General features: G+C 41.6%; 1 pseudogene; it reads left to right on the top strand.

Annotated features, from left to right (window-relative positions):
- The window catches only part of LOC101554604 (Y-box-binding protein 1-like), a 149165-nt pseudogene that overhangs the window by 14937 nt on the left and 117622 nt on the right, over positions 1–16606 (top strand).

Genomic DNA, 16606 nt, shown 5'->3' on the forward strand with positions numbered 1-16606 from the left:
ATAAGGTAACATAATAGGAGAATAACACCTAAGGATAGTAGAGATAAGGGCCAGGAGATTGCTCCCCGACTGGGAAGCCAATCTCATGTGCTGGGGGAAAAGGCAGGTGGGATGGAGAAGAGACCACTAAGTAAATGATGGCTGGAGGGATCGCTCAGGATGGTAGATGCGTGCTGAAAGAAGACTATGGATCAAACATGATGGCTGCTTAGTACCTATATTGCGAACCATAACACCCCAAAAGAGAGAGAGAGAAAGAGGGAATGTGTCTGCCACAGAGGCAGGGGGTGCGAAGGGTGGGGGTGGCAGGAGGGACACTGGGAACATTGGTCATGGAGAATGGGCACTGGTGGAGGGATGGGTACTCGAACATTGTTTGATTGAAACGTAATCATGAAAGCTTGTAAGTCTGTAACTGTGTCTCACGGTGATTCATTAGTTTTTTTTAAATGTGTTCGGAGAGAAGACAACCTTGGAAGAGTTAGCGAGCAAACAGACATAGGGAGAGCTGCGTTCATGGGAGCACAAGGGCTTGAAGATCAGCCCTGTTATTTCAGTTTTTAAAAGCCGTAAAATTCTGTGTTTGGGGTTAATTTGGAAGGTACAGGTAAAATTTTCTTGATTCCATAATTCCTGAAATCCATTCTATTCTACTTCACTTATTTTTAAGTAGGGAATAAAAAGCATTGATCCATGTCCTAAGACAGAATACAAATTGTCCTTTTCTCCTCCTCAGGCCTTTTGCTGAACTCTTAAATTGCCTTTGCATCCAACTCCAGACCAGTAATTCCTTTGAACTGAGAGACTGCTTCCTGTAGGAGGTAGAAAGTTACACAACCAATATAGAAACAAACTGGAACTTGAAAACAGTCTTTTCAGATATCAGTTAAAGTAAGACCAAACTGTACCAGGCAAACTATTAACTGTAACACTAACCATTATATGGAACAAAGCATTCTTGAAATGCAATCTTTAGCCATTTTCCCTTTATCAATCAACTGGTGATGAGCAGCAAATCAGCATAAGGTCAAATGTAAGTCAGTTCCTTCCAAACTTCTCCTTCAACTTGATTTTATCAATTAATTGGATAATCTTAAAATCTTCTAGAATAATTTCTGGGAGATATTCATTAGAGAAAATTTAAGTAATCAAATGCCTACCAGTCCAAATGCTTTTTAAAATTAAATTATTTAACTTTCACCAAAGAGGGTTTCAGAGAACTAAAGAGATAGTACAGGGATTAAGGCATTTTCCTGCATGTGGCCTACCCCAGTGTGACCACTTGCACCATATATGGTCTCCTGAGCACTGTCAGAAGTGATACTAAGTACAGAGCCAGAATTCAAAGGTGAACACTGCCAGCTATGGCACAAAAACCAAAACAACAATGACAAGAACAGCAACAAATGGGACTTCAGAGAAAACTCTTTTGGTCTACTTCTTCCTTACTAAACTTAAGGAAAAATCAGTAGACTTGGATAATTCCAAACCCTTTTGGGTGTTGGGATATCTTACTTTCCAGATAATGCCTTAGCTACCTCTAATAATCAAGAAAAATTCCCAAACCCTTTTGAAGTAAGAAATTTTCACACTCCCTGACTCTCCAGAATCAAGTTGTTTTTAAAAATAAGAGTTCTCTTTCATCATGCTGAAATATTTACCATTTTTGGAATTCCTATTTATTTCATTATGTTTTAATTTTGAATGCTCAGCGTAGGACAGTGAGTATGTCTACTTTCCCCTAGTTTACTCTTAATTCACTTTTTAATTTTTATGATCGCATCCTCCCTCCCCTCTTTCTTTCCTTTATTTTATCATTGCAATGTCCAGGTCACACACAATTGATTATGGTACTCACACACATTTGGTCCAGTGCACTGAAACCTACATTTCTGACATTACCAAGGATCACACCAGCAGTGTCCGGGGTCATATGTGGGGATTGGAGCCAGTGTCTCATGGCCCCGTGTGTGCAAAGGAGTTGCTCCCATCACACCACTTTTACCATCCCCCTTTTCTTATTGTTTGTTGTTTTGTAGTTGTTTTGGAGATAGTACTAAGTAGTATGTAAATGTATTGAACTTAAGCTGGAAGTTCACAATCCTGTTTGCTACAGAGAGGATTTGGAAGGGGGATCCATCCTATGGGGCAAGTGTGTGAAGAGAAGACTTGACAAAGAATGCTCTTCTCAAAAGGCCACTCCACCTACAAAATAGTGCTATCACATTTTCGTCAAGCACTCCTAGATGGAGCCAGCATTTAAAATGAGAGTAAGACGAGGAGTATGTCTTCCCTTCTGCCCAAAGATGCATCTAGCATTCTGTGCCTTGTTAGAAACTGGTTTGGGTCTTCCATTTTGGAAGTAGTCATTAGGTGGTTGGGATAGATGTTTGAGTGGAGAACAAAGCACTTAATAAAATTGTGTGTCCCTCACACCACAGAGACTGGCACACATCCATTGAATGAAAGTGTAGGATGACATTACTTTGTCCTCTCCCCCCTTGCCACGAGGAGCTTGTCCCGGTTTTTCCCGGAGTTTAGGTTTGCCCCAGTCTCACCCATCAAGGTGTTCCCGAATCTCTCCCATCCCTTTGTTTAGCTGTAATCACTTCTCTATATTCTCTTCCCCAACACAGTTAATCAGCTTCTCCCCCTAATCTGACTCTGCTCATTTGTAAGGTCAGATCTTCCTAGGATACTGAACTTATATTATAAGTTAATATTACCTTTCTCCCCTCCTTGTGTCTTTTGAATAATTTACTTTATTTTTTTTTTTGGTTTTTAAGTGCTCTAATTTATTTTGTATTTCCCAACTTACTTTCCACAACTTACTTTCTTCCCCACAGGTAAAATTAATTTTATTATCTATGCCCACAGTTTATTGCATTTTTCATTATTTACTTTTTTAAAAAAATTTTTGAGTCACCATGTGGAAAGTTACAAAGTTTTCAGGTTTAAGTCTCAGTTATATAATGCTCGAACACCCATCCATTCACCAGTGCACATATTCCACCACCAAAAATCAAAGTATAGCTCCACCCTGTCCTCCCACACCCCTAGACCCCCCCACTCTTAGCCCCCCCCACACACCCCGTGTAACTGATAAATTTCGCTTTACTTTCACTTTGATTGCACTCAATATTTCAACAAAACTCACTATTATTGTTTGGAGAGTCTCCCCCCTAAAGTCGGACCTGCTGAAAAGGAAGCATTAGATAATTTGTTTTCCATTGCTGAGAATGAAGAGGTATGAGGTCGAGTGACAGCACTTAGCGGCCTCACGGTTTTGGGTTTCTGTATTTTAGTATTTTAGTAACTAAGTCCAGAGAAATATCTGTCAGAAATTGCATCACTGCCAACTTGTACTTCTCAGTTACATTATTGAATAATTTACTTTAAAGCAATGTCCTTTTTGTATAGACACAAGAAGACAATATTATACTTTTGTAACTTGGGACTTAATTGGCTTCGAATATTATTCATTCCCGAGCATCTGCTTTCTCCACTTAAGCCTCAGTTGCCCTCAGTTCCTAGCACCCCAAAATCAGGGTCCCGACGAGGGACGGGACAGACCCAGGGCAAGCGGTAAGTTATATGCTACCCTGGCATCGAGATGGGCCTGGCCAAAGTGCCTAATTCTTAACTATAAGCTAAGAGCTTGATCATAGACAAATGCTGTCACGATCCAAAAGTAATGAGAGACTAGGACCCTGCTAGGGATAGGAAAGACTGATCTGGCCTGAGCACTGTACACTGAGATCAAGATGGCCCCAGGAGAGCAATTCTATAAGCTTTAATGCATTTCTTATTGTGTCCATACAAAATGACTAATATTATAAATGTTTATATATTTGCTGGATGAGGAGAAGAGAAACACACTCATGGGACTCTGCCCTTGGGTGGATCCTCCTGCTGAAAGAGAATCAGTCCTAGGAGAAGCATCCCCTGAGGGAAAAGAACTTTACTCCTATTGATTGTGACCACATCTATGTGTACGCCCCAAACCCCTCATGCCGGGGAGATTTAGCTGCACTGTAAGAGTGGGTTGAGGGGGGAGATCCAGAGATCCAGAGAGAGATCCAGAGCCGGGAGAGAAGCAGAGAGAGAGAGAATGAAATAAACTGATTGAGCAACCAGTTTGGCCTTCTTCCTTCCATCGCCTGCCCTTGACCAACAGCCACACACAGCGGTTCCAGAGCACCGAACATGGGCAGTGAGACAGAGCCACCCAGAGAGCCCAGAAGTGCACACGCCCCTCGGCGTGCATTAGTTTTTTACACAAAAGCAACCGCTATTGGCGAGGATGTGGGGAGAAAGGGACCCTTCTACACTGCTGGTGGGAATGCCGACTGGTTCAGCCCTTCTGGAAAACAATATGGACGAGTCTCAAAAAATTAGAAATTTAGCTACCTACCATTTGACCCAGCAATACCACTTCTGGGAATATATTCTGGAGAAGCAAAAAGGTACAGTCGAATGACATCTGCACTTGTGTGTTCATCGCGGCACTGCTTACAATAGCCAGAATCTGGAAAAAACCCGAGTGCCCAAGAACAGATGACTGGTTAAAGAAACTTTGGTACATCTACACAATGTACCTATGCAGCTATTAGAAAAAATGAGGTCATAAACTTTGCATATAAGTGGATCGGCATGGAAAGTATCATGCTAAGTGAAATTAGTCAGAAAGAGAGAGACAGACATAGAAAGATTGCGCTCATCTGTGGAATATAAAATAACAGAGCAGGAGACTAACACCCAAGAATAGTAGAAATAAGTACCAGGAGGTTTGCTCCATGGCTTGGAAGCTGGCCTCACATGCTGGGGAAAAAGTCAGCTCAAATAAAGAAGGGAACACCAAGTAAAATGTGGTTGGAGATCCCACATGGGAAGGGAGATGCGTGCTGGAAGTAGACTAGAGACTGAACACAATGGCCACTCAATACCCCTATTGCAAACCACAACATCCAAAAGGAGAGAGAGAACAAAAGGAATGCCCTGCCATAGAGGGGGGGGGAGATGGGATTGGGGGGGTGAGAGGGATACTGGGTTCATTGGTGGTGGAGAATGACACTGGTGGAGGAATGGGTTCTCTAACATTGTATGAGGGAAACACAAGCACGAAAATGTGTAAATCTGTAACTGTACCCTCACAGTAATTCACTAATTAAAAAATAAATAAACTTAAAAATAAAATAAAATAAAATTGTGTGTCTTGGACATCCACCTTAGGTAAAGTTTCAAGGAAGAGCACTTTTATAACATTTATTTAGTTTTGTTTATTATTACCAAGGTAACATGGTTTACAACAGTATTAACACTTACATTTTATGCTACAATGTTACTGTACCACATCCAACACCAGAGCCAATATCCCTCCACTACTAATCCTAGGTTCCTTCCCACAGGTCTTGTATTGAAATACATTGTAGTATTATATATCTTATGGACACATCACAATAAGTCAACATCTGTATGTGCTAATGAAATTCACCAATGAAAGTCCAGTTCTGGAGCCAGGAAGATCACCCAAGTGGCCTAGCATATGTGAGGCTTTGAGTTTGCACTGCACTGCACAGCCCTCTGAGAACCACCAGGACACTCCTGGTGGCCTCGAAGCACCACCAGTATGAGCAGTAACTCCCATCTTCTAGCCCAAGTTCTGTTAGCATTGGCCCTTATAAAGAAAATTGAATTTCATCCTTCACCTTATACTTCTTTTACCTATATAACCACCCCCATCTCCTTCCCTTCTGCAACCACTAATTTAACTATAGTCTGAAAGTTTATTGTTTCATTTAGTTTATAGTTTTTTCTCTGTATATAACATAAAAGGACAATTTTTGTCCTTTTCATCTTAGTGCAGTTACATAACATGGTTTACACCATCCTTTCTTACAGCTGAATAATATTGCATTGTCTATTTATACCACATCTTTATCCACTCTTCTACTGGGGGCCTTTATGCTGTTTCTAGTTCATGAATATTGGAAACAATGCAACAGTAAACACAAGGGTACATGTAGTTATCCAACTTAATCTTTTCTCTTTGGGAAAATGCCCAATAATTGGATTGTTTGGACACTTTGTTTTAATTTTTTGAGAAATCTCCATACTGCTTTCAAAAATTATTTTATAAACTTGTATTATACCTGAAATATATAATGGTTCTCTTCTGCCCATATTGTCTCTCACACTTATTTCTTGTCTTTTGGATAATACCTCTTCATATTAATTATTGATTTTATTTACACTAACAATAATGAAAGTTGATGGACTTCTCATGTATCTACTGGCCCTTTGTATGTCATTCCTGAAGAAGTATCAAGAGAAAGGAATGTTGTTCAAAAATATCTGGTGTCCTAAGGTGAGTACTTCCCCACACCCTCACTTTAATCTCAGACACTAATATAGCAGCTCTATAAGCGCCAATTCCGAGGGACTATGTACATGTCTGTATGGGAGAGAGAGACAAACGATGTCTGATCTCTTCTAATATTATCCACATGGCTTGTCCAGCAGAAAATGTAAGGAAGCAGGATAGTAAGTTTGGTGTCCAACTGACCTTCGTTGCAATCCAGCCTCTGCCACCTAGAAGTATCATGCAAAAACCACAAGAACAGCTGACTAGAAAGGAAGGAGTTTGCCAGCAAGAGATCATTCACACTGGAGAAGTAGTCTAACCAACACGGACTTATAGGACTAGCTTCCAAGGTGATGCAGGAGCGGTGATGGCATGTCTCTGTGTCTCTGTGTTTCCAGGTTCTTCAATATTTTCAAGAGTGAAAATAATAAGCAAAGATGCTCAGACTCAAAGTTAGAAACTAGAATAGTTCATTGGGAAGTAGAAGAGAAAAAGAAACAGGTAGGGAGGAACTTGGTACAGGACTAAGTTAACTATGGCTAGGTTTGTGGGTTTTTATAGGAAAACCAGGTCTTTGTGCTACACAGACAGGAGGGAAGTTAAAGATACGGAATTTTGTGTAGGTCCTATTAAATGAAAAATGGGCTCTTTGTAATCCTTATTCATTGACAAGAATGTTACTTAAAGTGCAAGGATCAAACAGAGCAGTCTAGCCTTATGACTTAGGCATTGCTCATTATTTTAGCCTCCCCAAGAGCGTAAGCTCTGGGGCAGAATTTTATAATTCAGAAATTCACAGAAACTCAAAATGTGCATGTGTGCGGGGGCCGAGTATGGGGGAGAAAGCAGTCAAAAATGGGACTGCTCAAACCGGGCAGCCGCTAATGCAGCCACGCAACCTGATATCCAAAGAAAACGCTCAGAAAAGGCTCCACCACCCTTGAGTGGCCATTATACCAGAGGCACAGAAACCCGAGGCTGCTGGCGTTCACACTCGTGGACTTTGAACCAAACTACAGTCCTGTGCAGCCCCGGGAAGGAAAGGGTTTTTGTCCTCGTCCTTTTCCCCTCTCGGCAACATGGTGACCGCCACCATTTAGTGCCAATTGGACAGAGAGGTAGAAGCTTGCAATGATGGGACACATGGGGAATCTCACAACGGGGAGGGGCGGCAGAACCGGCCCTGCTTCCTGCCCAAATGAGACCCCAGCGACCTTCCACGAACAGCTCCCCCACTCCTGAACAGCCATGATCCCAGAGGCACACAAACCAATCTCGGAAATGCAGCGGCTGCTGGCAGAAATACCTCTGGACTTAATACCAGAATCCCAAACTGGGCGGCCAATTTCACGACCGTGCAACATCATCTTTGTTACCAACAATAGAGAACATACGATCTGATCTAATGATGCCATTCCGACAGGTCTGACTGTTGGGGGGGGGGAACTCCAAATAATGATAGGGAGTTTTCGCTCAAAAATTGAATGTAATCAAAGCAATGAGAGAGTTAATTGAAAATCATTTGCCACACAGGCAGAGGGGGAGAGGGTGGGGGGTCTCTGGGGTTCTTGGTGGTGGAACATGTGCACTGGTGAAGGGATGGGTGTTTGATCATTGCATGACTGAGACTTGATGCTGAAAGCCCTGTAACTGTTCTCATGGTGTCTCAATTAAAAAGCATTAAAAAATCCTTTTAAATAGTCAAAAAATGCCAAAATTTATTTGCTAAAATTTTGCAGATACTAATGGACAATTGATATGTCATGTATAGTGAAAGTTTTCTTTAAATAAAAAGAAATCCCTTGAGTAATAAAAAAAAATTGGGACTGCTCATAGTAGTAGTTGGCAAGGGAAAACCGAGGCCTCCTCTTTCAAAGGAAGTGGATCTTCAAGGACAAACGGATGATCAGCAGGCATGTGAAATGGTATTCGTCATAACTCATGATTCAGAAAATGCAAATCAAAGAACAGGATGTTATCCCACACCTGAAAGAATGGCACATGTCCAAAAGCCTGGAAGCAGCTAATTTTGTCCAGGTTGTGGTGAGAAAGGAACCCTCATCCACTGTTGGTGGGAGTGTCATGTGGCTCAGGCCCCACAGAAAGAAGTAGGGACATCTAACCAAAAGATAGGAATAGAACTAGCAGCAATATCACTTATTGGCACCTAGCCCCCCAACACAAAGCCATTAATTTGGAAGGATATATGCACATCTCTGCACACAGAGCTTATGTGTTTTATAAAACACTTATGTGGTTGTGAGGAATGAATGAAATGGCACATTATACTTTGGTTAGCACATTATTCGTAACATAGTAAGCTGCAATAATGATTACCTCTTATCATTATGATCTTATCTGCTCTTACCCATGTGCTCTGTTTCCCTTAAACCGAAAGCAGAAACCAGGGAGAGAACTCTACCTATCAAGCACAAAATCTCTGTTTATACCAGGTTTGAGTCTGGCTTAAAAGTCAAAGGAATGTTGTCGTTAAAGAGACTCCAAATGGCACACTTCTACATTCCCAAAGGAGTCCCCCAGGAGAGCTGTCAGAGTTTGGTACTTCTCCTTTATATGAAGTCCAACCACATTGCCTGCTTTTAAAAATGGTGGGTTTTTTTTTTTTGGTGGGGGGGCTGGAGTGATAGCACAGCGGGTAGGGCGTGTGCCTTGCACTCGACTGACTTGGGTTGGGTTCCCAGCATCCCATATGGTCCCCCGTGAACCGCCAGGAGTAATTCCTGAGTTTAGAGCCAGGAGTAACCCCTGTGCATCTCCCGGTGTGACCCAAAAAGGAAAAAAGAGTGATTTTCCCACCGGGGTAGATGACAGAGATTGACACGTTTCAAAACCAAAGCAAAGGAAGTTCTCCTCAGGACAACGTGCCCCCAGCAGAGCCTGCAGCAGCGACAGAGGACACCGGGCTGTGCTATCAGATTCGTGCATGGCTGAGCCACAGAATCAGGGTCAACAGGGCAAAGGATCTGAAGGGAAAATTAATGCCAATGCAAATGAAGTAACACCAGTCCTCAAGAAGCATAAAAATGTCATATGCTGTTGGACAGCTGGTTCCCTCAGTGTCTGAAATCAATGCCAGAGTCAGTCTTCTTCCATAATAATATGCTAGCGCTATTAATTTGCAAATTCCAGAGTAAGATAATATGGGAAAGACAGTTGATGTGTAAATGGCCTCTTATCTATAACTAGAAATAATGTGTTTGGTAATTAGCTTCCCATAACTAAAACTTTAAGCCCCCAAATGCCAATCTTCTACTTCATGCCACTAGGCACTTCTGCAGTTTTCTTTCCTTTTATTTACTTGAACTATCTTTGGCAACTGTTCAAGAATACCTGGACAGATCAGTTTATTACCTCTCAACTCCCACCCTACTCCCATTTAGTCTGTTAAAACAGGCATTTTGAGCAATGAGGTAAGAACGGTGAAACATTTTTTACCTTTAAGTCAACTTCTTCTTACCTACGCAATCAATGTACACATTTCTAGTCTAGTAAAAGAGAAATGTAGTTTTGACTTTTAAGGAGCATGCTGTGCAGATGGCAATTTATTTATTTGAGTTCTGCTTCTTTGTTACACATAAACCAAAGAAATGCTTAGATGTTCTTACTCTTCCTCATTCTTCACCTTTTTCATTTTCTCAAAAAGCAGAGATTTAAAGTGATGAATCCCAATATAAAAATATCCTTGATATTGTGTAAATATTGCAGTTTTACTTACCTTCTCACAAAACATGTTCTCATATGCTTTCAAAGATATGAAGTGGATGATGACTTTGCAAAAAGGAAAGTTACCCCAAAAGTCCTGAACTGTAGGTAATGGCCTTCAATCATCCATGCGTGTCTCAAGCTTATCCATGATCGGGCTTTCTTTCTCTCTTGTATTTGAAATTATTTCACTTAAAGAGCTGAGCTTTACTCTAAGTTTATTTGGTTTTTTATCTCTATGCATCTTTTCTTAATAATCATACTTGACCCTGATACCTACTTTTTGGAACCCTTACTGATATATCTAAAGTATGAAAGGTTATCAGTTAGAAATTGGTCTGTGCACAATATTAATGTTCTCCAGCCACAGAAAACTGCCACCTTTAGATCAACAACAGTCTGTTAACTCTAACTTCAAGAGTCCCAGATAGTGTGGATATGACTGCCGAGGTTTCCAGAAGTACAGGGAGGTAGGGGGAGGTATCCCACCCCGACCCCAAGAAAGCCTGGAGATTTCAGTCACAAAAAAAGCTTACCAACACTTTCAGCATATTATATCTTGGTGAGGTCCATCCTGAGACAGTGGAGTCAGGCCAGGGATATGGCAGAAATTTTAGGTTGTGGAAGCAAGTGGCTGGCGGGGGGGTCTGCTTGGTCGGGCACAGGCCAATTCACCCCAGTCTGTTCAGCCATATGCGGGTCTGTGCTAAACAGCAGCTGTTGATCTCTCTTGAGACTTATTTATGGGTCTCTGGAGCAAGGCCAGTAGTAGAGCTTGCAGGGTGGCTCTGGGGGGGCTCGCGGGGGTGATGAAGAGAGCCATTTTTTTTTGGTTTTTGGGTCACACCTGGCGATGCATAGGGGTTACTCATGGCTCTACACTCAGGAATTACTCCGGCGGTGCTCAGGGGACCATATGGGATGCTGGGATTTGAACCCGGGTCGGCCGCATGCAAGGCAAATGCCTTACCCGCTATGCTATCACTCCAGCCCCCAAGAGAGCCATTCTTAATACAGCTACACGGTTCCACACTAGGTGAAGGCAACATTTTAATAAAGAACTGGTGTTTTTGTTTGTTTGTTTTGTTTTGTTTTGTGGCTACTCCCAGTGGTGCTCGGGGGGAGGTAAAGGGGTGCTAGAACTGGGTCTGTGCTAGTAGACCCTGAGTAGAATTGAGGTGGCTACAAGAGCCTTAATTTCTGTGCTATCTTCTGGCCTGCAAATAATTATTTTAACCAAGAAATAAAACACAGAATTATATTTCTGGTAAGCCATTTGTTTTAACCTTTCTGAAGTGCTTTAGAAGGAGATTTCTATCCTTTATACCATAGCATTATTGATATTAACTGACTCAGTATTAAGTTCCAAAGTGACTACCTGCATTGCAGCAAATGTTGGACTGAATTGGCTGGGAACTTAGATTTCCCCAAAGGAAGGATGAGCATGAAAATCCTCTGAGGAGTGGATGCAGGCTGGGAACTCCTGTTGGGAGTTCAGGGTCATGTAGATTTCAGACCTCTGAAGTATTTAGAGTTCTATCCAGTTTTTCATCCCTTGGGGAGGAATAAAAAACTAAAATCCTACAAAGTTCTCTTTTTATAGAAGATATTTTTGGATTCAGATTTTAGATAACTTCTTTTACACAGAGAACAAAATAAACATAAGACTGTCACTTTGGCTACTTCCTCCACCAGTGCCAACTCTACTCCCTCCACCAGGTATGTGAATCGCCTTGGCCAGTGAACCATCCCCCACATTTACACCCCAGCTTGGCGCCCCAAGGCAAACTCCTTCCAGCATCTCCTCAGACCTGCACCCCCTCCCAGTTGCCACCCCTCCAGTGCTGACCTCACTCCCCCTTTGATAAAACTTGTTTTCTCTGCGTCCCACATTTGAGGTACAAGTTAACCCTTGTCTCACATGTACCAATCAATAAGCCATGGCAATACAACAAAGATAGCCCAATTGCAGGGGCCAAAACACACAATAGGAGAAAAAAAACTCCAAAAAGCAAAGTTCAATATGGTAAAGCAACACAGAAACTCACCAAGCCTAATGATTGAAGTTGCTAGCCTAGATGAATCAAACAGTAACAATAAACTCTATAACCTCTCAGATAAGGAATTCAAAATCGAACTTTTAAGGATGTATAAGGAGGTCAAGGAAGCAATGGAACACACTGGTGATAAAATACAAGAGGATATGAGAGCAGAGGTGAGAAAAATGCAAACAAAAATGCAAGCAGAAATGACAGACCTAAGAAACTTGGTAGGTTAAATAAAAAGCTCAGTGGAAGGCCTCAGCAACAGAGTAACAGCTGATAAGGACAAAATCAGTGAGTTCCAAGATGAGGTGATCTCCAGACAACAGCAGAAACTGGAAAGGAGCCTCAAAATAAACCAACATGTCAAGAGAAAATTATAATGAAGCCAAGAGGAATAACTGGGATCCCAGAGGGACAGGAAGAAAACCCTGATGAAGAAGAAACTGTCAAAGACACAATTGCTAAAATATTCTGAGAGCTGAAGAGCACATGCGATTAGACTCATTAGTTTTGAGGAAAAAATTGACTAAACTAGCTAGGTAAACTAACCCTTGTACTATCTCTCCAGCCCTCAAACTCAAAGAACTTTTGTAAATGTAAGAAATCAAAAAAAAATATCAACCATGAATCATATCTGAAAAAATTGAAAAAGAATGTACATTTAAATAATGAAAAGTGAACTTAGGAAAAGAATGTAGAATAGAAAAATTGGAGAGCAAATAACCTAGAAAAAATTAGGGTTAAATCTGATTTTTTTTTTGCGTTTTGGGTCACACCCAGTGATGCACAGGGGTTCCTCCTGGCGGTGCTCAGGGGACCATATGGGATGCTGGGAATCAAACCTGGGTTGGACGAGTGCAAGGCAAAGGCCCTACCCACTTTGCTATCGCTCCAGCCCAAATCTTAAATTTTTGTCTGGAGTGAATATAAGAACAATAAGAATCAGGAATGAAAATCCCAGATGTGATCTCAGTATAGAAATTGTCAACAACAGGCAGCAGGTGAGGGAAAGTGTACATTAGTCTTGCTGGCTCAGCACTTACTTCTGGCTCTAGACTCAGGGACCACCCCTAGCAGAGCTAGGGGACAGGAGAGGCACATGAAGTGCCTGGGATTGAACCCAGGTCTACCCCAAGCAAAGCAAGCACCCTACCTAAAGTACTATCTCTCTACCACCTCCCACCACAGAGACTAGCACACATCCAAAAGAACAAAAGCAACCGCTGTTGGCGAGGATGTGGGGAGAAAGGGACCCTTCTTCACTGCTGGTGGGAATGCCGACTGGTTCAGCCCTTCTGGAAAACAATTTGGACGATTCTCAAAAAATTAGATATTGAATTCCCATTTGACCCAGCAATACCACTGCTGGGAATATATCCCAGAGAGGCAAAAAAGTACAATCGAAACAACATCTGCACATGTATGTTCATCGCAGCACTGTTTACAATAGCCAGAATCTGGAAAAAACCTGAATGCCCCAGAACGGATGACTGGTTGAGGAAACTTTGGTACATCTATACAATGGAATACTATGCAGCTGTTAGAAAAAAGGAGGTCAAGAATTTTGTAGTTAAGTGGATGGGCATGAAAAGTTTCATGCTGAGTGAAATGAGTCAGAAAGAGAGAGACAGACATAGAAAGATTGCACTCATCTATGGTATATAGAATAACAGAGTGGGAGACTAACACCCAAGAACTGTAGAAATAAGTACCAGGAGGTTGACTCCATGGCTTCGAGGCTGGCCTCACGTTCCGGGGAAAGGGCAACTCAGAGAAGCGATCACCAACTACATTGTAGTCGAAGGCCATGTGGGGGAAGGGAGTTGCGGGCTGAATGAGGGCTAGAGACTGAGCACAGCGGCCACTCAACACCTTTATTGCAAACCACAACAGCTAATTAGAGAGAGAGAACAGAAGGGAATGCCCTGCCACAGTGGCAGGGTGGGGTGGGGGGGAGATGGGATTGGGGAGGGTGGGAGGGACGCTGGGTTTACGGGTGGTGGAGAATGGGCACTGGTGAAGGGATGGGTTCCCAAACTTTGTATGAGGGAAGTATAAGCACAAAAGTGTATAAATCTGTAACTGTACCCTCACGGTGATTCTCTAATTAAAAATAAATAAAATTTTTTTAAAAAGTACTATCTCTCCTGCTCCAAGAAAGTACAAATAGAATTTCTTTCCAATTCAGTCATCCCTGGATATCCACCCAAATTTTTTTAAAAACTCACTTATTTGAAGAGTGTGCTCTCATGTTTATTGCAGAATTATTTATAGCAGTCAAAAACTAGAAACAACCTAGATGCTTATTGGTTAATGAAAGGGTATAGAAAATGTGATACATATACACAATGAAATATTGTTTAGCAATTTTAAAGAATGAAATTCTGTTTCTGTCAGTGTCATCCCGTTGCTCATCGATTTTGTTCTAGCGGGCACCAGTAACGTCTCTCATTGTGAGACTTATTGTTACTGTTTTGAGCATATCCAATATGCCACGGGTAGCTTGCCAGGCTCTGCCGTGCGGGCCTGATACTCTCGGTAGCTTGCCGGGCTCTCCAAGAGGGGTGGAAGAATTGAACACAGGTTGGCCGCGTGAAAGGCAAATGCCCTACCACTGTGCTATCGCTCCAGCCCTTAATTGTAACAATATGGAAGGATAGAAAATATTTGATACCAAATAAAGAATGATAAATATGATGTGGTTTTACTCATTTGTTGTACATAGAGAAATCAAGCAAATAAGGTAAATAAAACAAAAATTAACTTTTAGACTATCAGTCCAGAGGGAAGAGCAGAAAGATGGTTATTGGAATAAAGAAGACAGATGAATGGTAGAATTAAGTAGGGGGTGAACAGGGAATATTGAGACAATGACAGAGAGAAGTGGACACTATGGTGAAGGGTGTCATGCTGGAGCTACTGTAGGATAATGGCACGCAAACCTACCATTAACTGTGCATGGAGTGCTGTAAAGTAAAATGTATTTAAAATGGAATACTTAAAAATTGTGTTATGGGGCCAAGCAATAGACCTGTGGGTAGGAAGCGGCTGACCCGGGTTAAGTCCCTGACACCCCATATGATCTCCCTCGCCTGCCAGGAGTGATCCCTGAGCACAGAGCCAGGAGCAAGCCCTGAGCATGGCCCAAAAACCGAGACGACAACAACAACAACAACAACATTTTTTAGTTAATGGTGTTATAAGTCATAGTGCCTAAAGTAAACGTTTCTCTAATTATATTTTCTGTGGTGAACTTCATACAATATATAGACATCGCAATTTTCAATAATGCATACGTTAAGGTTACTTAATGTTATTATGCAATGTTACTTTAAAAAACATTTTTAATCACCATGAGATACACAGTTACCAAGTTGTTCATGATTGGGTTTCAGTCATACAATGTTCCAGCACCCATTCCTACACCAGCATAGTTTCCCACCCCTAATGACCCCAGTTTTCCTCCTGAACCCCTTACCTCCCCACTCCCCCATAGCCTGCCTCTATGGCAGACACTTCTCTCCTCACCCCCTCTCTCTTTCTTTCCTTTTAGGCACTGTGGTTTACAATACAGTTACTGGAACAATACTGTTTCTGAAAGGGTATCATGCATATCACTTTACCTCCTCTCAGAGCCCCCAGTTCTTGTCCACTCCGTTCTTGTCCGAATGATCATTTTCAACCATCATGATGTTACTTTTAAACATCATGATGTTACACTAAATACTGAGGCAAAGAACAATTCACTGAAAAGTTAGGGAATCACAAGTCCTTATCTTCCTAACATGACTACATTTATTATTTAGGAAAAGACTGGTGAGCATTCAAAGAAATATTTAAAAATCTAACAATTATATTGGATCTCTAATATACTCAGATAACCATATAGATAAAAATAATTTGCATTTGAATTGAATCATGTTTTAAGAGCATGCCTAATGCCAAGAAGTTTATTATTAGTGCACAAAGACTAAGAAGTACTTTGTTTGTTTTGGTTTGGGAGCCACACTGGCAGAGCCCAAGGCTTACTCTTGGTTCTGTCCTGAGAGTGTCCTTATCATCGGTGGCAGTGCTTGGGGGACCATGCTGTGCCGTGAAGCAAGGCAAGCACTTTACCGCCTCTGCGCTCTCTCCAGCCTGAAAACCTCACCTGCAATTCTAAGAACATGAAATCAGGTTTTAGAGGGAAGTTTTACTTACAGTCAATTCTTTCTAAATGGAGAGAATACTTGGTCTTGTAACTTTTATTCCAAGAAAGGATGAATCCAGGTTTGTCCAGAGAAGCTTATTCAAAAGTAGGCATTTGAAAAGTCAAAGTCAGTTTTGCATATTTAGACCTTCCTTCTGGATGAAAATCCAGAACATGTTCTGCATATGAAAGCGCTGAGATTATGAACTCTAAGGAATCATCATAAGAACACGTTGATACTTCAGAATTTATATATATGTGCATTTGCAATGCGTCTGTTTACGT

Source organism: Sorex araneus, chromosome 6, assembly GCF_027595985.1.
Source record: "Sorex araneus isolate mSorAra2 chromosome 6, mSorAra2.pri, whole genome shotgun sequence".
NCBI lineage: Eukaryota > Metazoa > Chordata > Mammalia > Eulipotyphla > Soricidae > Sorex > Sorex araneus.